The sequence below is a fragment of the Triturus cristatus genome, chromosome 3_1 (genome assembly GCF_964204655.1).
Source record: "Triturus cristatus chromosome 3_1, aTriCri1.1, whole genome shotgun sequence".
Taxonomy (NCBI): domain Eukaryota; kingdom Metazoa; phylum Chordata; class Amphibia; order Caudata; family Salamandridae; genus Triturus; species Triturus cristatus.
Genome location: NC_140583.1, coordinates 470176072 through 470201214, shown reverse-complemented (window position 1 = coordinate 470201214; position 25143 = coordinate 470176072). Strand labels below are relative to the sequence as shown.

At 46.2% G+C, this 25143-nt stretch overlaps 1 protein-coding gene across 1 annotated transcript in view; it reads left to right on the top strand.

Annotated features, from left to right (window-relative positions):
* The window catches only part of SAXO2 (stabilizer of axonemal microtubules 2), a 98208-nt gene that overhangs the window by 601 nt on the left and 72464 nt on the right, over positions 1-25143 (top strand). The window lies entirely within an intron of this gene.

Here is a 25143-nt window from a genome sequence, read left to right as displayed (position 1 = left end):
CGTGCTATAAACATTTTTAAAATACAAATTGCAGAACTATGTAAATGCTGACCCATTTCCAGGGTCAAGTCATGAGTGATACCATCATCCAATAATACTTTTAGCCAGTGGCAAAATGAAATCAAGTCATTAAATGCTTAGTGTTATTTCTGTAAAAGATGATCTACTCCATGTGGTAGGATGTGTTATTGTTACCTAGCCCTTATTGTTTGTTGCCCTCACCACTTTGAACACGCGAACAGATGGCACAGAGCGAATAGTGTATTTAATGTTGGTCCCATAAGGGAGTCTGAATAATATAAATCACTTGCATTTGTGTTTTTGTGTTTTGTCGGTGATGTTTGGGTATCAGTACGCCACAACAGTAATCTGCTTGTCGTTATTTAGTGTTATTAAAGCAAGACAAAGCAAGCAAGCAAACCAACCGTATTAAAATATTGCTTTTCTTTTAATAATATCATCATTCTGACTACAGCATCCGAAAATAAATATATGAGATGACTGCTACTGAAAGGCGTGATAAACTGTAGCTAGCAGGTGTTTGGTTTTCCATTCTTTAGCACTACCTGCCCGTGATTGAGCGGTTTAGAAAATACGTACATAAACTCAATACGTTGGGCTCAGACAGTACATGGAAATGTCCTGCTGTTTGGAGATCTGCGTTTTCCAATCTACAGTAATTTTGCTGGGTATTTTCACTTTACAAGAAATATCGGAAACTCTGCATTCTGTGAAACAAATGTTTAAATAAATAAAAAAAAATAATATGCTTTCTAAACAGTTTGCAGAAATGTTTCTAGTAAATACATGGACAATTTATCGGAAAGTAGCAAATAATTGCCAGAATGTCTTAAATTTTGAGACATTTCCCTGAAACAAAAGCCCTTTTCTTGGTTTACCACATTGTGAAACGAACTCACGGAGCCCAACATATGGATAATGACACGCGGGTCATCAAAACCAACATCAGAAGCGCTTACCACAGAGGCTTAATTATTTATGCTGATGAGCTCTCACGTTATGGGTCACTGGGGGATTAATGTGTTTCTACTCAGATGGATCAAAATCTGCCTAATCACAGTATTCCAGCTTTAAACTGACACAGTAATATTATCTGGACGCGTATATAATATGAAAAGAAACAATCTCATGTCAAAGTGACGTACAAACCAGTGGCGTTAACGGAAACTATTGCTATTTAAAGCTAGTGTGACAATACACATCGAAACTGAGTACCTATCATTTTTTGTAATGCACTGCAAAGGCATACACGACACCTCAGTATTGAAAGTAAATTCAATTTTAAATCAAAGTGAGCTATATTTAGTTTCCAAATTGTTGCATCATTTTAACTAACCCATATACTTGGTTATATTAGGTGATGTTATGTTATGTTTAATTGTAGAGCCTACAATCACTCGGGAGGATATCATTGTAATTAGCAGGTGGGTCTAGCCTTGCCTTAGACAAGCAAAGGAGCTATTCGAAAAGCCTAGTCGTCAGCTTCTTGCTGAACTTAAGAAGTGAAGAGGAGGACCTGATGGGCCATGGGAGGTAATTCCATGCTTTCGGAGTGATGTAGAAGACCTGATCTCCAGATCTGGTTCTGAGTATGCGTGGGATGTGTGCAAGTAGAAGTTTGGTAGAGTGGAGATGTTTGGTAGGTGTGTGAAAGGCAATGCAACTGTTAAGGTTGTACAGATCTATGTTGCGTAGTGCTTTGAAGGTGTGAACTTGGGTTTGAACTTGTCACACTTGTTTAACAAGTACCAGCAGATCTTCTTGAGGTGCGATCTGATGTGAGTGGTGCGTGGGAGGTTATGGGTGATTCTGGCTGCAGAGGTCTGAATGGTGTGCAGTCTTCTAGTGAGTTGCTTACTGATTTCAGCATATAACTGGTTCCCCTAGTCCAGCTTTCTGTTGACAAGGGTGTGAGTTACATTTTTGCAGGTGTTGATTGGCAACCAAGGAAGATTTTCTTTAGCATCTTTAGGATTCTTTGCATTGGAGTAGGTGTGAGTGGGTACCAGTTCGGCCAGCCACCAAGTGGAGTCCCATGGTGAGGTGTTCTTGCCAAAGATGATGACTTTTGCCTCGTCTGTGTTGAGCTTGAGCCAGTTGGTCTTCATCTAGACGACGACTTTGGTCATGCAGGCAATGAACGTGTTTTGTGTGTGGGAGTCTTTTCCGAGAGAGAGAGAGTATGATTTGCATGTCATTGGCATAGGAGAGGACATCAGTGTTGTGGGTGTAGATGATGCTAGCTAGCGAGATATGAGCGTTGAAGAGAGTCGGGCTGATAGAAAACACTTGCAGCATTCCACAGATGAGGTTGCAGGTCTGAAGAGTAAGGGACCAAGCTGACTGCTTGAGTCCTGCCAGTCAGAAAGGAGCAGATCTAGGAGACAGCGGGTCTTTGGATTCCAGTCTAGTGTAGGCCTCAGGTGAGGATGGAGCAGAAGACCATGTTGAATTCTGAAGAAACCTTCAGCAACATGAGGGCCGCCGTGTCTCCTCTGTTCACGGTCATGCAGATGTTATCTGTGGTGGCAATGAGGGTTGTTTCTGTGCTGTGGTTGGTTCTAAAGCCTGGCTAAGTGTTGTTGAGGTGTTGGTGGGAGCTGAGGTGGTGTGTGAGGCATCGGTTGATGAGTTTCTCTATGACATTTTTTTATCAGGAACGGAAGAAAGCAGATTGGTCTGTAGTAGGTGAGCATGGATGGATCTTCAGAGGGTTTCTTGAGAATTAGGAGGACTGTGGCGTGTTTCCAAGTAAAATGTAGCTATAGAGATGAAGGCATTGAGGATAGGTGTGAGAGCATCACTGAGGGGTTGGAGTCCTTAATGAAGGCGTGGTGGGGACAGGGTCTGATGGAGGTATTGGCTGGTTAGACTTCTGGTGGCAGTTGTTTCTTCTGTGGTGATGGCGGTCTATGAGGTCAAGGTCCCTTCTCTGGTTAAAACTGGAAGCTGTGATACAAGGACAGTTGGTCCAGTTGAGGATCCAATGTAACCGTCAACTAAGAGAATGGAAGGATGCGGCGTAACAGCCAGAGCTGCCAACTTTAGAACTAGGGAATCAAGTGCCCGATGTAGGTAATAGTGAAATACCGAATTCTTAATACCGAATTTCACCGATTCGGTATTAAGAAATCGATATTTCAGATGTAGGTAAGAATTCGGTAAAAAATACAGAATCCTTAATATTCGTTATTACCGAATCGGTAAGTGAGATTCGGTAATAACGAATACCTACCCATTCATTCCTATGGGGTTGGAGGCCCATAGGAATGAATGTGAAGTCATTCGTACCGAATCGGTAATACCGGGAGGTATTTCAAGGGTGCCAGGGTGTCCAAAGGACACCCTGTTGCACCCTTGAAATGTGCATGTGTGCACATGTGGCACACATGCATGCCCTAAGGGCATGCATGTGTGCCACATGGCACTTCAAAAAAAGCAAGAAAGTGCTTTTTTAAAGGAATTCAGTAATTAGCACCAACTTGAAGTTGGTGTAAATTACCGATTCCTTAAGGCCCAAAAGCCCTCTTTCATGTGCTTTCTACATTGCATTCAAGGAATCAGTATTACCGATTCCTTAAATGCAAGGCCAATAAGGAATCGGTATTAAGGAATCGGCAATTACCGATTCCTTATTACCGATTCCTTCCCTACATCGGGAATGGCTAAATACCGGTCGGTAACAGTGAAATTTACCAAATTTCACTGTTACCAAGCAGTATTTGGCCACCTACATCGGGCCCCAAGTTCCATGTCTCTGCGTCGGTTCAACATCCTGTGACTCTGGGCAAATCAAATAATCTCCCTGTGTCTTCAAAAAAGAATGTGTCCTTGTGTAACATAACTGGTGCCCATGTAAAGCGCTCCAATATCTTTGTGTCAAGTTTGTGCTATAAAATGTGTGGCATTCTATCACTGGTTTCCAAGTGTACCCCTTAAGAATTTTTGCAAATTGGATGAGCAGATATACATAAGTTGTGGTATATGGAGTTATATTGCTAGTTCTAGTTATCAAGGCAATGAAGAACCATTCCACAAGTAGTTATATATGTGGTCTTGAAGGTCACAATGTATACATGTTAGCCTAATAAAGGTATCACTTGTGCAAGATGACACATTGTATTTTGTTTGCTTTTAAAATATTTATGGTATAGTTCTAGTTTAATTTTTTTAATTTGGAGAGTTGTACAAACCTGGTGCAAAACTGTGTACCTTTTCATTTGATGTTGTGTGCTGATTGGAATGATCAGTTTCTCTATTCTGATGTGATGCATAATTTGTGATATAGCCTACATGGGCATTGGCTGAATGAGGACAGTTTAGAATGCATCTTAAAATCCTCAATGTATTATCTGTTTAATCGAAGGAACGTTCTGTAATGGTTTAAAAACAGAAAATCAATCCTGCATAATCGCTTCTTATTGCATTTTCTTTAGCCCACGTAATTTAAAATTAGTTGTGTAAGATTTTAGCCCACAAAGTGCACTTTACCGCAATAGTTTTTATGTTGTGGCTCATGACTCTTTGATTACCGAGCCACCCACATGGGTGATCCCTTGTGTCAAAACTCTGTGAGTTCGTTTCACCATGTGGTAAACCAAGAAGGCACCATGAAGACTTTGAAGTCAGCCCATTCCGGGGCCCACATGGACCCCTACCTCCACCACATCTACCACAGAGCCGCAGAAATCATTACGCCGAGCTTCAGCAATTCATCAGTGCTCCTTTGAGACCGCCTCCTTCTTTCCCGATGACTGGAAACATGCAGAGATCACCCCCACCTGAAAAAACTCTCGTCAGACCCCACCGACCTCAAGAACTTCAGACCAATCTTTCTACTCCCGTAGCAGGCGAAAGTCATTGAGAAAGCTGTCAACAGTCAACTCGCCTCCTTCATAGAAGGAAACAACATCCTCGACTTCTCCCAGTCAGGCTTCAGGAAGAACCACAGCACCGAAACTGCCCTCCTCGCTGCGACAGATGACATCCGCTCCTTCCTCGACAGAGGAGAGATTGTGGCCCTCATCCTCCTGGACCTCTCCGCAGCCTTCGACACAGCCTCACACTGCACCCTAGCCCGCAGACTCCATGACTCAGAAATCCGGAACAAAACCCTCAACTGGATCTGCTCTTTCCTCTTCGGCAGAACGCAGAGGGTCAGACTCCCTCCCTTTCTCTAGGACCCCACACCGACAACCTGCGGAGTCCCCTAAGGATCCTCCATCAGCCCTGCCCTGTTGAACAGCTACATGGCTCTGCTCCCATCCATCGTCAGATCATACGTACTCAACATCGTATTGTACGCAGCGACACCCAACTCATCCTCTCCCTATCCAACGAACCCAACATCTCCAAATAAAACTTTCAAGAAGGAATGGAAGCAGTCGCCAGGTGGATGAAGAACAGCTGCCTGCAACTAAATATAGACAACACCGAAGTACTCACCATAGGCCCACACCCGATGCCTGGAACAACACCTGGTTGTCCCCAGCCCTCGGGGACCCACCCTCCCCCACGGACCATGCAAGTAACCTCGGAATCATCCTGGACTCTGAACTCAAAATGGACCACCAAATCAAAGCTGTCACTTCTTATTTCCACACCTTCCATCCCCTACAAAAGACCAACTGGCTCGCTGCCAAACACAGGAAAACCGTCACACACGCCCTCATCAGCAGCAGACTCAATCAATCAATCAATCAGGGAGTTTATAAAGCATGCTACTCACTCGTAAGGGTCTCAAGGCACTGGGGGGGGCCCGTTCCAGATCAGTAGAAAAGCCAGGTCTTGAGGTCCTTCCTGAACGAGTGCAGTGTCGGGGAGCATCTGATGCTCACGGGGAACTCATTCCAGGTCTTGGCTGCGATGTAGGCGAAGGCTCTCCTGCCAGTTCTGTTTCTGCTGATACGGGGGACCTCTGCCAGGGCGAGGTCGGCGGAGCGGAGGTTCCTCTTTGGTACGTGGAAGGATACTTTCTCGTTGAGGTATTTGGGTCCGATGTTGTTGAGGGATTTGTAGGCATGGGTGAGGAGTTTGAAAGTTTCCCTCTTCTTGACGGGGAGCCAGTGAAGGCCTCGAAGGTGTTGGGTGATGTGTTTGTGACGCGGTATCCCGAGGACGAGTATGGCTGCGGCGTTCTGGATGGTTTGGAGTTTGTGTAGAAGAGTTCTGACTCCGGCATAGAGGGCGTTGCAGTAGTCCAGTCTGCTGGTTATGAGCGCTTGGGTGACGGTCCTTCTGCAGTCAGGGGGGGGGGATCCATTTGAAGTTCTTACGGAGGATGCGCAGGCAGTTGAAACTAGTAGTGGCGGCGGTGTTGATCTGGCGGTTCATAGAGAATGAGGAGTCCAGGATAATGCAGAGGTTTCGTGCATGGTCTGTAGGGGTGGGTGGATTTCCGAGGGTGGAGGGCCACCAGGTGTTGTCCCAGGCAGACGTGCAGGGTTCGAGGATGAGGACATCGGTCTTCTCTGGGTTGAGCTTCAAGCAGTTGTCTTTCATCCAGGCTGCCACGTTCTTCATTCCTTCCTGGAAGCAGAGTCTGGTGTGCTTGGTGTCGTTGGCGTAGGATACAATGCTGAGCCCATGCTGTCTGATGATGGCAGCGAGGGGGGCCATGTAGATGTTGAAGAGCGCAGGGCTGAGCGATGATCCTTGGGGTACTCCGTAGTTGATATCGGTGGGTTCGTAGAGGAAGGGAGGTAGTCTGATCCTCTGTGTTCTGCCGTAGAGGAAAGATTGGATCCAGTCGAGGGCGGTTCCTTGTATCCTCGCGCCGTAAAGTCTGGCTGCGAGAGTGCGATGTGAAACGGTGTTGAATGCTGTGTAGAGGTCTAGAAGGATGAGGGCAGCAGTTTGTCCCTGGTCGAGTAGCAAGCGGAGGTCGTCCGTGGCGGAGAGGAGGGCGGTCTCGGTGCTGTGGTTGCTGCGGAATCCAGACTGGGAGGCGTCTAGGATGGAGTTCTCTTCGATCAAGGAGGAAAACGTTAACATTTTAACTAATACATATTGATGATTGGGAGCGGATGGGTTGTTCAACTACGGTATATCCGCCCAGAGCGTTATCTCCAGTAGATTCTGTATACTGTCTCTAGTAGCCAGGTGGCTTCGGGTCCAATAATTCCAGGCCCGTATACACTGTTTCCGGTATCACCGGGTGCAGACGCGCTTCCAGTGAAACTGCTAAGAGGCTGCGGGCAAGAACACACCTCGGCCCCAGCCTACTGCTGCTGCACCGGGGGGTGGTAGGGACGTGCAATGCTCCACCCTGCCTAAGCCTAAAGTGGCTCAGCCTGTCCTATCTTGCCCTGAATCCCTCGCCCTAGCTGTAGAACTGCTGCACCAAGGAGGCAGAACATATCCTCGCTCTGTCCCTGAAACTGGATGAAAATCACTAGACAAGAAGATGGTATTCCTGCATTTGTGCATCTGTTCCCTGTTTTGGGATCAAATTGTAATTTTGCTAGGTTTTTGGTGCTGCAATATTGGCTGGAATTAGAGATTATGCAACGCCTGTAGAAGTGAGATTCCTATCTGTCTCACTAGTGCAGGGACACCCTTCGTCTAGGGGTTCACAAATGAGGATCAACACTGGAGTGGAAACAAAAGACGAGTTTGTTTCACTCATGAGAGGAGTCCCATCATCCAGACACTGCAAGTGCCCGAGGGAGGGAACTGATAAGCACAAGTTCAAGTACGGCATTTATACAGTTTGGTGCCTCGTGAAACACATTGGAAACCACTTCGTCATGATGAAATGCAGACTGCTAACTCCTGATAAACCCCCACCCACGTCATCTTTATAGAGAGGCATGGGGGGGTTACAGGTATTGGTGGGCTTATAGATTAAACATCTGTGTGCTCAGGCCTTTCGGCAGGGCAGGGCCTCTACTCTGGTACGCAAGCATTATCAGCACAACCAGTTTTCAGTGGACACGTAACTTCTGACTTTGCAAAAAGTCCCCACAGAAACACAAAATGGGGGCTGGTAGACAAAATGGAAGAGTAGAGGCTAACTTAACAAAATAATTTTTTTACCGTTTAACAGGCCCACTAGTATCCACACATAAAAGTACAGAAAATTCTTAATGATGGCCTCAAAGCGAAGACGCAATATCTTTGTGTAGGGTCAACTGGAGTCCTACATTTCACTCTGGTCTTCCAGTTGAAATATCATGGCAAAATCGTTTGTGTGCCAATCCCTCTAATTAATAACATTATATTAGATGAACTATGATAATGTTTACTTAATTTAGTACTATATATCAATCAATCAGGTGTTTGTTAAGCGCGACTACTCACCCGTAAGGGTCTCCAGGCGCTGGAAGGGAGGGTCGCAGGTTCCAGTCCATCAAGGTGGGGGTCTGTCGAAGAGCCATGTTTTGAGGTATTGGTTGGATGTTGCATTATGCACGGAAATGAAATTTCAAATAGTAAAATTTGTCGCACTTTAGAAAAAGAACATAAAGTCACAGTTCCATTTTTCCATAGGAAAATAAAACAAAATTACAAAATGAAACTAACTGCAATCTTTGCTGATTTTATGATCAGAAAGGAAAATATTAATTCATGTCCTCAAACATTACTATAACATTCCTTATCAGAATTAGTATTTGTACTAAAAAAAATCTAGAACCCACCAGTAATTACTGTTCCAATTTAAGAACTCTTCGTAAAAGGTCGGAAACCATTGATGGAGTGTGCAAGTAGGAACACTGATGAAAGATTGTTTTATTATTTCAGACCTTAAGTGTGAACGCTGTACACTTTTTTCCTTGAGATATAAGTAGACATGCATGATTTTTCTGTGGTTCTTTGGCTTTGGATGCTCTCCGTATTCCTTCATATGATAGACCGAAATGCCTGAATAAGTCTAAATATTTGATCATTATTGGGGCCACAAAGCATTCCATAGTTTTTTTTAGACAACCTAATGCATAGCAATCTTGACATCACTCCGAAAGGGACCTGTGGGACCAAACTCCCAAGCTGCAGAAGCAAACTTGGGGGCTCATGAGGATGGCGGACGGACTGGAGTCCATCCGCCATCCTGGTGTAAACCGAGGCCGTCCGCCATGCATGCGGTGGTCCCGCACACCAGATCAGGATTCGACTGCCACCGTGGCGGTCGGATCCTGCATTTTACCATTGCAGCGGTTGCTGCTGACAGCAGCACCTGCCGTGATGCCAAAATGCCATGTTGTGCACTTCACATCACTACGTGGCAGGCACCACTAGGTGCCTTCCACATAGTGCTGTGAAATGTAGGGGGTTACCATGGGTACCCCCCAAGTGCACCCTCACCTCCTCCAACACAAGGGAGGCCCATAACGGGTCCCCAAACCCAATCCCCGCCAGCCTTTCCATGGCGGTTCCACCGCCGTGGAAAGGCTGTCTACAGCCATCTAGGCGCAGCCGCCATTTTACCGGTGAAGACCACTCTACTGAGCAATCCTAAGGATTGCCACTGGCGGTACCGTGGCGGACGGTCTTTGCGACCGCCACGGTCGCGGTGAGATTCCCCCGCTATCCTAATTTGGCGGGGGGAAACTCGCGTACGGAAGGACCGCCACCGCATGGCTGGCGGTGGCAGTCCTTCCGCCATCGTAATTGACCCCTTAGACATGTTATCGACCTTATTGGGCCTCAGCAAGGAAGCTTAGCTTAAGCCAATATGACACGTTTGACCAAGGACCCATGTCTGGGCATATCTATACCACTTAGAATAACTCAATTTGACAAGAAAAATCTAAGGATGGAAATGGCACTGGTTATTGCTCTAGGTGCATTTCATTGTTTTGGCTCACCTATACCATTACAGACAGTGATCAACCTTATGCAAATTAATATTGCATATGCATGATTCAATAGAAATTAATGTTATGATTTGGACCTATACAAACAGTAGAGTAGAATGTTATTCAGAGTAATTATTGAATAGCATTTAATACTGCAGCGTTGACATTTTGTTTTTAAATACTGTTAGTAGCAAGTGTTACTGTTATCTAATTTCATGGTACTTGGTAGTTTAAGAGCTGGCAAAGTTTATCTGATTATTATTCTGACCTGGACCAAATTTCCAACCAGCTGGAGACTACTACTAGGGTCCTCTGTAGATGGCATGCATCCTATGCAGATAATGGTTTTGGTAACATGGCACCATTATTATTCACTCTTGGAAAACAAACAAGTGATCAGACACGGAATTGATTATCTAAAGCTCAAGTGTTTTTTAAGTTATATTAAGACATCTAAGGTGCTAAGCTCCTACAGCTAATGTGGGGGATATTTTAAATGCAGAATCAAATTAATGATCAGCTTTACTGAAGGTGGTTTTTGAAGCAGTGATTGGTTATGGTGTAATGACTGAATTATGGTCCCATTCTCAAAATAGAGTAACTTGATTTTGCCTTCAAGTTTCAGGCCATTTTTCATGCTATGTCCTCTTTCAAAGATCTGTAAAAACATTTTACTGAGGATATAATGCCATGGGATAAATAAAGCCATTAATCTTAAGAACTAGGCATGCTTCAGAGAGGTATGTCTGCAGTGCACAAAATGGCTGCCGTTATGTTGTTATGCTGATGGTAGGATGGGTTTCGGAGTCTGGTTCTTTGCCGCTGCATTGTGAATTTATAGATTTTTATTTTAGCATATCACTTGATTAAATGTGCAATGCTAGGGCCAGTTTTGCAATGTAGGTACACACCGTCATGACATAAATGATTTACTCTAGTGACACCTACTCTCCAGGTTTAGTAAAAAAACAGGACTCAGAAATTTGCATCATTATAAGATTTTAGTGAAATTAAAGTGTTGTCATAGCAACAAAGACCTGAAAGAGTTATAGCTGATTAATACAGCCTTTATAGCCCTGGAAGAGAGGGGCTTTGGTTGGTGGTATTAGTTTCAACAGCATGCAATAAGAAAACATTCCCCAAAGTGAGCCTAATGGCAAACATTTCAAAAGGGTCAAATGAAGGGGGGAGGTCGGTCATTTTACCTGGAAGAGCAGAGCCTGATGAGTGATCATGGCCAGGTAGGAGTACGAACTCTTGGCATGGCGTTGTTTGTTCTTCTTCCACTTTACTTTCTCCTTCTGGCCTTTTTCCCACAGAGCCTAGGTCCCTTCCACTCCCAAGACCCCTGTTCCCCTTCTCTTCTTCTTCACGCAATCCTGGACCTCCACAGGTTCTAAGTCTGTGGGTCTTGACTCCACAGTTTTAAATCCAGTGGCTGACGAACTGTCTCTTGTATAAACCTGTGAAATGCGTGAATTGGGAGAGTGCGTGGGCTCTGGAGGCAGGTAGTGTTTGCGCCCATGCTACAGGGAATAATGGTCCTACATTTATATCACACTTGGGGCCACATGTACGACCGTATTTTGCAGTCGCAAAGGGGGTTTAGGCCTGTTTGCAAAAAGTGTGGCCCATGTATGAACCCTATTTTGCTAGTCGCAAATAATTTGCGACTCACAAAAGGGGCATTCCCTTCCTAACAGTGACTCCAAAAGCTATGTAAGAATGAGGTCCCAAAACACTCACAGTTTACCTCCCTTCTCAGACGGTTGGTAAAGCACTCGCAAACGGGAAGGGGTCCCCAGGGCACCCCTTTCCCTTTGGAATTGCATGCACAAACATTTTTTAAGGACAGGCAGTGGTCCCAGGGACCACTGTCTGCTCTTAAAAAATGAAAAGTTACATGTTTTTCTTTTTAAATTCATCCCGTTTTCCTTTAAGGTAAACAGGGTGCATTTAAAAAAAATAAAACTGTTTAATTTAAAAGCAGTTCCAGACATGAGGTCTGCTGACCCCTACAGGCCACCATCCCTAGGAGTGCTAGCCATTCCCAATGGAGTCGCAAATTGCGACAGCCTCATTAATATTCATGAGGCATGCAATTTGCGACCCCATTGGGAATCGCTAGCAGTGTCTTAAACACTGTTGTACATAGCATTTTTGCAACTCACAAATTGTGACTCACAATTTGTCGCAATTTGCGAGTTGCAAAATGCTATGGTCGTACATCTGGCCCTTACAGTTTACTCTATGAAGAAGACAAGTGGAGAACTGTTGGACCTGGCCCTTTTTGCAGGTTCACCCCTAACCTTTTTGCATTTATCCTGGCCTTTTTCCCCATGTAGTGTTAGTAGTTTTAGGAATGTAGGCACTTTAGCACTGTGTCCCAGTGTAAAGTGCATGTGCTCTGTGTTACATTTAGTGAGACTGGCCTGCCCTCCCATAGGAATGCATGGGGGATATGTGTGTCCATGGTAGTTCCCGATGTGAGAGGAGTGCAGGGGCGAGTTTGGTATGTGCGAACTCGTGAGAATAAATGCTGCGCAATAGTGTGCGCAGACTGGTGGAGAAGTGCCACTTCTAGAAGTTGGCATTTCTGTGTGCTGTGTGATGTGAATTGCCTGTCTGGCTTGTGATTGACAGGAGCTGAAAGGGCTGGGGAATTCCAGGAGCCAGGGTGAGTCTGGCCGGTGGTGAATGGAGAGATCTGCATGTAGATGGCAGGGAGGAGTTGCACCTGGGACCTGAATGGGGCTGGGCCTTCCCTTCACAATGCTGGCTCCACCTCCTGTGGTGCGTCTGATGTCCCTATCCTGTGAATAGAGAGGGGAGCTGAGCAAAACAAAGTGCTCCTGAACCAGTTGTATCTGGTTCTCCCCTTGCCCTACAGTTGCAGAACAAAGGAAAATGCTGTATAAAAGAAAGGGCTGTGACCCCATGAAAATGTTCTTGTTGTGGACTTGAATCTATCAGGAGCGTGCTGCTGCTGGGGCTCAGGGGAAGGCTTGCCTCCCTGGGCCCTGCCCTGGCCCTGGATGCCTGGAGGACTGCTTCTTGGGACCCTTCTGCCTTTGCTGGGAGCTGTTTTGCTCCATCTTTGATGCCCAGGACTTCTTGGGACCCTTCTGCTTTGCTTGAGCCTCTCCAGGACCCTGAAAACACTTTGGGGCTGCCCCGGCAACTTGTGAGTGCTGGCTTTATTTTTTAATGCCCCTGGCTCTTTCTGCGCTTTATTTCCCTCTGGAAGCGCTTTATTTTCGCCCTGCATTGCCCCTTCATTTCTAAAGGACTTTTTTACTGCCTTTTGCGCCCTGAGAGCGCTGAGATTTGGCTCCTAGAGGAGCCCTGGAGCTTCGCAGCGCCGAGCTGCACATGGCCCGGAGGGAATCCCCAGTGTAGGGATTCCCCCGAAATTGCTGGGATTAAGCGGGTGCCCACCCCGCCTTATATCCATGAAAAAAGGCGGGTGCCCACCCTGCATGTTGCCACGTTGAGCGGGTGCCCCCCTCTTTATCTCTTAATACTAAGAGGGAGCCTGCCCCTCGTTGGCGCAAACAAACCGGGAAGAAGCCGCGATCCGCGGCCCGCCTGGTTGTGGGCGGGGCCTCGTGGACGGAAGCGGAAGGGCCGTGTGGCAGGAAAGGAAGCGCGGCGTTCGACAATCCAGGCGGGAGCCCACCCCGCACTGGGACGTGCTGCGGAGGAAGTCTGGAGCCTTGCCGGCTCGATATCCAAGTCCCGGGTCCCAGGAGGGGGCCCGGGTGAAGGGACGCAGGTGGCCGAGGCCGCCGATGGCAGCGCGGGGCTCCCAGGAGTGCAGGGAAGCCACGAGAGGAGTGCTGCTGCTCCCGCCTGCGAGGAGACCCAGGGCGACGACCGGAGAAGTCCTGCCCTTAACCGGTGAGTGGGGCTCCGTGGTGTTGCTTGGTGTCTGTGCCGATGCGAGGCACAGAGTCACAGCGGCCCCGTCTGGCAGCGGGCTGCTCCAACGGTTGGGAGGCATGTTCATTTGGTGAAAAAGAGCCTCAATGGGCCCCAGAGTCATTGGGGCAAATCGATGCGCATTGTCGGCGCCTGGGCGGTCCCGCAAGAGAGCGGGCCGCCCCAACGATGGGGGCATTTGTTTAATGCCACTAGGGGCGGTGCAGAGGGCACAGAGGTACCGCACCCCCTTCATGAGTAATGCCACAACTGCGCCAGCGCGTGCAGCTGCCACAAATTAGGCACAATGGAGAGAGAAACCCTGAGAGGGACCAAAAGGCACAGCGAGTTCCCAGCTGCCCAGCAAGTAGTGGGCAGCTGCTATGTTTAGGTTTGCGCAGTAGCGCACTTTGGATTCAGCTGCTAGGCAGCAGCCCTGACATTCTGGACACAGGGCATTTGAGCCCCCCTCTCCCCCCCGCCCCCTTTGGGATGGCCAGTTGGCCAGGGGGATTGTTAGGTTTATAGGGCGCCAGGCCCTACTGTGATTTTGGGTGCTAGGAAATGTGATTCCTGTAGAATGATTTAAGCACCTGTATTGATACCTCTAAATGTGTTTTATGATTATGAGGTTGGTTCGCATATTATGGTTTATGCTAGTGAGAGTTATTCCCTAATGTAGTTATACTTAGGAGGTTATGGTCTAATGCAGGGGTACTCATAGTACGGCCCGCGGGCCGCCAGCGGCCCGGCAAGCCTTCCTTGGCGGCCCGCGGACCTTGCTGACATCATATGCCTTTGTATATCGCCAGGTTGCGAGCTATGGGGCCGGGCGATTCTTTTAAAAACCATTCACTTGGTAATGAGGCTTTGTTGTACTTCACCTCTTCTTAGCGCCCCTGCATCTCCACTGTGATTGAGTGGAGATGCAGGGGCACTAAGAAGAGGTGAAATACAACAAAGCCTCATTACCAAGTGAATGGTCTTTAAAAGACCCGTGAAGTACTTGGGTGCGGCGGCTGTGTGCGCTCTGTCCACTCTGTGCCCCGCCCCGCCTCCCCTCTCATCGCGCCGAGCTCTTGCGCACCATGGCGGCGAACTACGGACGGGAGCAAGGCAGACTCGGTAACACGTTCACAGGCTGCTCCAGATGACCGCGCTTTTAAAAGCAAAGTGAACTAAGTGCAATTAGGAGAAATAGACACAGCAACTGAACTTACTTCTTTGGGCTCTCACCCTGAATGGTGACAGTGCGCAGAGCTGAGGGCAACCACTCCTGCGGTCGCCGGGCCCGTGGTTCACGTCAATCCTAAACGGAACTAATTAAAAATTCCGCCGCTGTGCGAGCGGCTCTTCCAGGTTGGCAGCAGGATTTACTTTCACAAGTCTGCGCCTGGAAAGATGATAGATCGGGATCATCACGCTTAAAAGGAGTTCACACTTTTGCTTCATACCCTTCATCGTTAGTCGGTTGTTTCAACTTGCTTCTCACTCCAGGATGAGAGCTAACCCATGTGTAGGCAACATAACCTAGTGTTAAGTAACTTACAGAACAAGGGCCTCTAATAGCACACATTAACTAAATGCAAACGTAATAAAATGCCACCCGTTCGCGCCGCAGCCCATTTGTTTGCACTGTGAATGCTGGGAACGGAAGTAGCCATTGGGCAGCCCACGGGAGAGGGAGGTAGGGAGACAGAGAGAGAGGGAGACACAGAGTGAGTGAGACAGAGTGAGTGAGACAGAGAGGGAGGGAGGCAGAGAGGAAGGGAGACAAACAGAGTGATGGAGACAGAGGGAGAGAGAGAGATAGAGAGAGGGAAGGAGACGTAGAGAGAGAGAGAGAGGGAGAGTGATAGAGAGAAGGAGAGAGCGAGAGAGAGGGAGGGAGACAGAGGGAGGGAGGGAGACAGTGAGAGGGAGGGAGACAGAGCGATAGATAGATAGATAGATAGATAGATAGATAGATAGATAGATAGATAGATAGATAGATAGATAGATAGATAGATAGATAGATAGATAGATAGATATGTGTGAATGCCTGGTCTGGTGGCTCAGTGGACAAAGGCGTCCGCTGCAGGGGCCTGTGTTCAACCTCATGGTCATAGTTTTTTTTCCGGTCTAGCCCCGCCCCCTCCCCCACTGGCCCCGCCCCCACCGGTGCGGCCCTCAGCCAGAAACCACACAGTAAATTTGGCCCCTGAGAGAAAGTTTGTGAGTACCCCTGGTCTAATGCGTTTAGACTGGTGAGATGATGGCCTCATGTGTTTATGATGGGGAGGTTGGCGCAGAATGTAATGTGCGCCTGATGTGATACTGAGCCTAATGTAGTTGAAGTTACAGGCTGAAGCTAAGTGCAGTGATTACCAGTAGTACTGGTTGTGTTCTATGTTTATGCTAAATTCTACATTTACTAAGTTCACTTTGTGATGGTACTGACAGTGGTCCAGTTGGCCCAGTCAGGTGTACATAATCCCTTGTAAATATGACCTAGTGCCAGGTGGCCCCATGTATGATATGTGCTTACTATTCTAATGTGTTATGATAATACAAAGGCTATTTTTATATATAACCTTGTGTGGAGTTTCTTTTGTGGTGGGCCTGGGATGTTGTTGCTGTGTGCGTACGCAAATGCTTTACACATTGCTTCCGGGATAAGCCTGACTGCTCGTGCCAAGCTACCAAGGTGGTGAGCAGGGATTATCTTTGGCGTGTAACTTCCTTGCCCTGACTAGAGTGGTGGTTTCTGCCTGGCTTTGGCGCACGCCTTAGCCAGCCAGAAATACCATTTCTAACAAGAACAGACAACCATGGTTGAATCCATTTTACAGTATATATACAGTTAGGTAAAACATCAATTTCCATTGATATCTTCAAGGCTGTTGGTGCATTCTTTTATAACCTTTTTTTCTGCCAAACCTCTTGTAAACCTCACAATCTATCAAATGATATGTCCTATGGCTTTTAACTTTCAAACAGTATAATGAATTATGTATTTCCTTCATGTACAGTATTTGTTCTTTGTTTTACCCGTATATGTACGTAGTGTATACTTCTTTTATTTTCAATAATGAATAAGCTTTGAATGTCCCCAAAATACACCGATGTATGATCAATTCTTGCATTGACATATGAGACAAATCTAGCAATACTTCATTCGTATTTTTTTTATTTTTGAAATATTTTTCAGTTTAACCTATTGAAGAAAAACACAGTGACTAGGATTCGCAGATATAGTTACAGCGTGCATTGTTTCTGACAACACGAGGTCATAATTTACAAATGCGAGGTTAATTCACAAGCATTATCTACTTACATCTGCATAATATATACTTGTTATGAATTGCCAATTTAAATTTGTGTAATTCTCACAAAATACAGCATTTTATCTGTTTGCCTACTGCTTATAGGTTTTGTAGGCATTGCATTCAGTCTGTACGCCAAGGGTTAGGAAATGTGTAGGCTTTTTCTTTTTTTCTGTTCATAGAATAGATTTTCATTTTCACAAACTATTTTCGTATAAATGATCTCCATCAAATACCCACCCTGTGATTTGTATTCATTTTCGTGCTTTCCTGTGCTTACTGCGATGTGTACATCCATACATTTCGGGTGCAGGATAGATGGGAAGATAATCACGGGAAATGCATTTAGGTATGAACAATGCATATGTATGTTCCAAGTTTTTCTAGGAACAAGTAAAACTTATGCCTCAAAATACTTTATGAATTGGCTCTGCTGTATAGTTGGTTGTCGGAATTCACAACAGGAAACGTTGGGCCAGATGTACATCCGTTTTTTGCGGTCGCAGAGGGGCATAATGCCCTTTTGCGACTGCAAAAAACGGTAGCATAATGCACTAACCCTATTTTGCGAGTCGCTAATGTAATTGCGACTCGCAAAATAGGGTTAGCGACTCGCTATTAGGAAGGGGCGTTCCAAGGGCGTCCCTTCATAATAGTGACTCTGAACCCTAGGTAAGAATGTTTTACTCGCAGTTTACCACCCTCTTCAAGAGGGTGGTAAACCATTCGCAAACGGGAAGGCGTCCCCATGGGACCCCTTCCCTTTTGTTAATGGGTGTGCAACATTTTTTTAAGAGAAGGCAGTGGTCCCAGGGACCACTACCTGCCCTTAAAAAATGAAACTAAAACTTTTATTTCTTTTTTCTTTAAATGCATCCCTTTTTCCTTAAAGGAAAACGGGCTGCATTAAAAAAAAACTGCTTTATTGACAAAGCAGTCCCAGACATGGTGGTGAGCAGGCCACCCTGCCCGTGGAGTGCCAGCCATTCCCAAAGGGGTCGCAAATTGCGTCAGCCTCATTAATATGCATGAGGCATGCAATTTGCGACCCCATTGGGACTCGCAAACAGTGTCTCTCACACTGTTGTACATTGATGTTTGCGATTTAGTGCAATTTGCGAGTCGCACACATCAATGGCCCTTCATCTTTAATTGCCAAAGTATTTCTAACAGGCCATAACAACATATACATTTTATGAACAACATGTAGTGTGTTTTGTGAACATCATGCAGGAGCTGTGTATCTTCACTTGGTTCAGTTTGGACTAGTACATCGGCAGTACATTAAATGGGCAGGTGCTGTCAGGTTCTTAGTACCTGCAGTTATTTAATTTGAAGGTGTAATACCAGCCCTACTCAGCCAGGTTGCATTGCTTCTCATGGGAGACTATCACACTTCTCAGTAGCAAGCAAGTGCTCTAGGACAGTGAATACCTGCACACTTATATTTCTATTTGAAGCACTGTACATGTGTGGTTACCCAGTTACCTTTGCACTAACAGACATTTTTGTAGTTAACAACTAAATTTTATTTCTAGCGTTAGTCTCGTACACCTATAAGAATGACTTAAATGCTACACACAGTGAGAATTACGTTTTTTTAAATTCCGTCCAGAAAAGCTTCCATGACTTATTTGTTTTACCCAGGTGACCCATAAATTATACGCTTATTTTTCAAAAAATGTTAAATAAAATTGACTCCAATGTAAAATATAGTAGTATTCCGAAGGAGACACTAGTTTCCAAATGTTTGCCTTAATGTGCAGCACAGCGATTTTGAATGGTCCTTATCGTCAATAGTAAATTCTGTGGATACTAAGTAGTATATGATTGGAAGTTGCCCAGGGATGTTGCCTGGGTGTTTCTTTCATACGATGTACACAATCAAAAATGTTGCTATGGCAAAATAAACAAGCTGACCTGGATGAAAAGGCGTATGCCTGTTACTGTTGTAGCAATGTTTGGTACTAATGCCTTAATGAATGCTCACAGTGTTTCCCCTCTTAAATGTCAATGTGTACCTGCCACTAAGCAGAAGGCATAAATAGTTTGAGTGTCATTTGTTTACATTTATCGGAGTGATTCCGTTTGAAATATGTTTATGCAGGTTGCAGGTATGAATCACGTTTTGCCATAAAGCAAGATAAACTTGGAGCTATTTCAGGCTAAAAAATGCGGGGTTGTTTTTCTTTATCTAAGGTAAATGCAATTTCAGTAAACTCAGATTTTAGAATATTTTGCCCATATTTTTTTTCTGTTAGTTGTGGCGAGGCCGCGTTTTTATTCGTTATTTAAAATGAAAGGTATTAGTGCTAGCCACAAATTAATAAACTTAAACTTGCTCTGCATTGCTTAACAACCTTTATTTTGTTTTAACATCATTTTTTCTGTGACTCAGCGGCTACGCTATCACTGTAAAATGGATAAATAAGTGAATACAATTTTGTGTAATAAAATCATCACCTTCCTCACTCATGTCCATCGATTGATGAGAGAGCGCAACCTACACCTCCATGATGTGAACACAGACATTTTACCCTTTACAATCCTAACCCAAGTCACCTACTTTTCCAATGGCCACCAATGCTGATCAATCCTCCAGCTCCTTCGTGGAAAGTAATTGTTAGACTTGACATCTTTTGGTGTGGTTACCCTGACCTTTTTGGCTGCCGACCTCCTGTTTGGGCCTTGTTTTGCTTGCCTTAGGACACTGAGTCCGTTTGACACTTCCATTCAGTGTCAAAGCGCTGTGCTCATCATATCCCTGATTGGATGATTGGAGTTAGCTGCAAGTCCCTTTGTCAAGGGATTAGACATATACCCATGTCATGTATCTCTAATGCTCCTCCAAGGGCCTGCAGAACTGGTTGTGCGTCCACGGAGGTAGCTCATCGATTGTGCTACAGGTGTGCCCTGATTGATGATGGGGAGCCATCTAGGATAACCCTAGTGTCTATGGGCAACAGTGAAGTGGTCCGGAGAATCCTTGTGCCTGATAATACTAGGAAGTACACTCAGTGGTTGATCATTAATGGGCATAGGATGCAAGCTCTGCGAGACACCGGGACTAGCATGACGACCACCAGGTGTCATCTGGTGTCTGCAGAGCAGGTGGTTCCTAACGTGGTTCCAGGGTGGTGCGAGCGGTGCTACCGCACCGGGCGCTGAATAGGGGTGGGAGCATCATTTTCGCAAGTATATCATTTAAGCACCTGCTGCCGCGTCCTGACCTCTAGCAATTTTCAGGCATCTATTAAAGTGTCAAGATAACTGTGGTGATTAATCATCTTCTTCCTGGAAAGAGACCAGAGGTTTGTTTAGTCGAAGTTTTGACTCATCCTAAAATAGCGCAGAGGGTTAAAATGCCTGCTGCTAAGAACGTGTACCATGAAGGTAACAAAGTACATATAATGGAAACAGGTCAGTTGGTTACTGCTTCTGTAAGAGAGCTCCTTTTTAGGTCTCGTGAGCCAAAGGCTCGAAGAGACATTTTATATGTGGGATTTTCAAAGTGCTACCCACACTTTTGGCTGGCCTAAACCTTGAGTGCACGATCACATGCACGTGCACAGCTGCTCCCACTCCCCCCTCCCTTCTCTATAGCTTTGGCTCCTTTGAAGCACTTCAAAGGGTCCGCTCCCCCGCCCATAAGCGCTCGCGCCCACGCCCTGCCGGGCTTGTTTATCTTGCTCTTGTTCAAAAAAGGTTTAAACCTCACATTAATCTGGTGTATCAATCTTAACTATCCAGATGTCGGTGCCTCTTATTTAACTAACTGATAAAATAATTCGTAACCGTGGCATACGTCACACGTTAGTCTCAAAGACCTAGAGAGACCATCTTCAGAGACGGAGATCCTTCTTCATCACACACACGTGCGCGCGCCTACGCCACAATTCCCCTTGGCCCCTTCTCCCTCTCACTTCCCATTCTTAGAACACACATCGGTCCTTCGACTCCCTTCGCTTTCTCTCTCAAACACATCAAAACATGTGTCTTCCTCCTCTCTTGCTCTAACACGAATTGACACACAAGCTCACACGCCACTCCTGCCGCCCGATATTTTTTTTTTATGCTCACCAAGCAGCCATCCTAAACACACCTCGCCCCTACCCTTTCTTTTGCATAAAGTACGCATGCGCCTGTTTCTCACCCAGCCTCTTGATCCTGAGGTTAAGGGCTCTTCCTAAAGTGCACTCAACCAGGCTTTTATGGAGTCATGTTGCCTGTTAGTCAACGCCATTCGGTGCCTGCCGCACCAGGACGCGTCTATCAAGCTGCAACGGTGAACCTCACACCTTTTATGAATAATAGTAAAACACACCGGGTAAGCATGTGGCCTAACGGCTAGAGCTGCCGGCTTTGGAGCTGGGGAACCGGTTCGAGCCTTGACGCCTGCTCAGCACCCTGTGATTCTGGTTCTAGGAATTGCGATCAGTCCTTATTTTAAATAAATGATATATTCAAGATAATACCCACCCTCACTGCCTGTCTGCCCACTTCTTTTTATATGTTAAAGAGTTCTCGCTGGGCCACATTCTGTGTCTGGCCTGCTCTCCCCGCTAGTAATGTCCGGTAATCCATACATCTCACTCCTTTCAAGAAGTGCAAACACCAATAGAGTCTAGGTGTTAGGAAAGATAATGACACCATTTCTCAAACTGTGGCTATTTAAGCCCGTTTGTACGAGTCTCGTCTCTGGGGACACGCAGGCTGCGGTGACGCAGCTCGGACCCTCCGCTCTCTTGGTGTCTGCCTCAATACGTCCCGATTGGACTGGTGCTTTTGACTAGGTCTGGGCTTGAAATGTGGAATCTTATTATGAATAAAGTAAAACCAATGCAAAACAAGTAGAAGTCGTTTTGATGATTTATAACTCGAATCATGTCAAACTAGAAAAGTATGTAACCTATTACAGGGCTGCAGCAAGTGCATTTGTTATGTTTCCTTCGGCCGTGCCCTCCTGTAGTCTTTCCGGCTCTGCTTCCATCTCGCACTATTTTTGCCCACACACTAGATGGCTTCCTTTACCTAGTGCCCGCCCACGCGTTTACATTTTAAAATTATGTAATGGACCCTTTTTTAAAGTTTTCAAATGAAGAGTCTGCAGAACCTCTGCATAAATATATTCAAGAGAACGATCTCAACCTTCCATGGAGCAACTCTGCATTCGCAAGACCCGAACATTCTAGAAAATGCGATGATGCTTTACATTTGTGTATTGCAAACGTTTCACTTGGTTTCCCTTACTATTCATCAATTTGCACTGGCGCGAACACTCAATCACAAATGTAGCTTCTATGCGCTATAGAGCACACCTGCGCAGAGTGAAGTAAATCCTTCTCCAGATCCTAACACACACAAGGGTTGGACATCTCTCTTTCCACGGTTTGTTAGGTAGATTATTCGAGCTCTTTCGTGATTTGATAGCTTTCAGGGGCTCCTACATACGCGGTTTTAAATGTAGGATTCGGTTCATTTATTACGTTTAACTTGTTGACTTTGTTCATTAGCCCTGAATCATATGCTACTTACTAGTCCTGGCGTTTTAGCCCACAGTTCTATGCATCTTGGAATATTGGAGCCCAAACATACCGGGTGAAAGAGGAATAACGCGACCCACAATTCAAGATGTTGGCAGTGAAAAGTCTGGACTGGCCCGTGCATGACATGGGGCCTCGTGGCAGCTATGCAATATGCGAGTCAATATACTGTCCTGCAGCAGAGGCAGCATTACTACAAGTAGTAGGTCTGTTTAAACCCAGCCATTCTCCAGTAACAAGCATTTGCAATGCATTAGGTCTCGCATTTACGCGAGTTTGAGCTATTGGCATTGTAAATGACAATGCCAATAGGCATTGTTATTTGCAATGTCAATAGCTCAAACTTGCGTAAATGCGAGACCTAATGCATTGCAAATGCATGTTTAACTTGTTGTTTATAAGTCAAAATTCTAATATAGAACATTGAGCTATTAACTGTAATCAAAGAGCTGCATGCAAACTGCAAGGTATATGGTAAAGCTATATGTTTTTCCCTCAGCTTCTCATTATCCTAATCTTGCCAAAGGGGTTCATTTGGGTAGAAAACAATTCATATAATTAAAGAGAACCCCTAACAATAAGGTTACATTTTGAATTCCAAACTTGTTCTTTTCCAGAGTAAGGACTCAAACTATATTGCCTACCAGTATCGATCACATGTGACTTCTACACCTAGTAGTCCTGTCTGATGTAACATTTCCTATACACTGATTTACACACATATGGTTGTCTCTGTGCAATGTGTGTGTGATGTAAAGTGCTCTGACACCTTAAACTGGTCTGAGTGGTGCTACAAAACAAAATGAATCTGAGAGACAGTGTTAATGGAGACATGACGGGCACTGTTAAAGGGTGTTAGCGAGGGAATCCGGGGCAGAGGTGGTCATGGGGGAGGCATCAACAGACATTGTCGCACAGGGCGCCACCAATGTTAAAGCCGTCCCTGTGTGGTTCACCAAGTGGTGACGGCCGACAGAAGTGAGGGCCACTGTCCATTGTCACAGGTTCCCTTCAAGTGGGGTGTCCCCTGTTCCTCGGGGGTACCCGTGAGTCCATCTATGCCTGTGAACTACCTACTCTGTAATGACCTGGAACATTCCTCTTGGAGGGAGGTGGAGCTGTCACACTTGGGGATGTTAGGACTGCCGGACCACACGGTCAAGGGCGGTACGGGAGGATGGTCGAAAGGACTCTTTGACTGAAATAGTGGCCCAGGTCCGTGCAAGGAAGAGAAAGGACAATGGGTACAGGAAACCTGCTCCTGAGCTTCCTATGGTCCAGGAGGAGGTTGACCCTGAGGGGGAGGCTCCGGTACCTACAGGGCAAGTTGTTACCAAACTGAGGAACCTACCTGAGCTGGCCAATTGGCAGAAGGTCTGAGCTCCCTCCAAGGAGGAGTTCTGCATGGCACATGAAGAGTTCCCTTCTCTCATGGGTCCTCGGCAGCAGGCTGAGTCCCAGGCAGCTGGTGACACCTCTGGAACTCACTGGATATATTGGGAGAATGGTCTCCTGTATAGTGAGCCTAAGGTTGCTGAACCGGGTCCGCCCGTGTGTTGGTGGTACTCCAGCGTTTCATAGCCTTCCTATTGGGTTTGGCTCATGATGTGCCGCTGGAAGGTCATTTAGGGCGGGGCAAGACCTTTGACAGGCTTGCTGCTGGACCCAGATGAGGAAGGCCTCAGAAGCTTTCTGTCGGTCCTGTCCGATCTGTCATGTGAGTGGCAAGATGGAGGGAGGTGCAAGGCCCCCCTGCTACCATTTCCTGTTGTGGGCACGCCTTATGAGCGGGTGGGCATCAACATTATGGGCTCTCTGTATACCAAGACTGCCAAGGGCAACAGGTTCATCCTGGTCTTGGTGGCGATCCCCCTGACTATCTATGGCCAGGGCACTGTTGGGAATCTTCATCCGTGTGGGTTTCCCCACAGGAGTGATCCCCGACCGGGGGACCAACTTTATGTCTTCATACATGAAGGCCATGTGGTAGGAGTGTGGGGTAACCTACAAGTTCTTTACTCCCTACCACCCCCAAACCAATGGGTTGGTTGAGAGATTCAATCAGACCCTGAGGGGCATGATTATGGGTCTTTCAGACCCCCTGAGGCGTAAGTGGGACGTCCTCCTACCATTCCTTTTATTTGCCTAAAGGGAGGTTCCTTAGAAAAGGGTTGGTCTCAGCCCATTTGAGTTTCTGTATGGGCATCCTGTGAGGGGTCCTCTCAGTGTGGTGAGGGAGGACTGAGAGCAGGGTACCAGGAAGCTACCCCAGAATGTATCCGGTTATGTCCTGACCTTCCGTCACCAAACAGCCTGCTTCAGGACGCTTGCTCAGCCAAACTTGGAGGATATGAAACAATGGTATGACCAGAACACCACTCTGGTTGAGTTTCAACCTGGCCAGAAAGTGTGGGTGATGGCACCTGTAGATCCTCGGGCTGTACAGGACAAGTGATCCAGGCCATTTGAGGCGAATGAGCGCAAGAGGGACATCACCTATCTGATGGATGTGCCAACTCCTAGAAATCCTTTGCGGATCCTGCATGTGAATTGCCT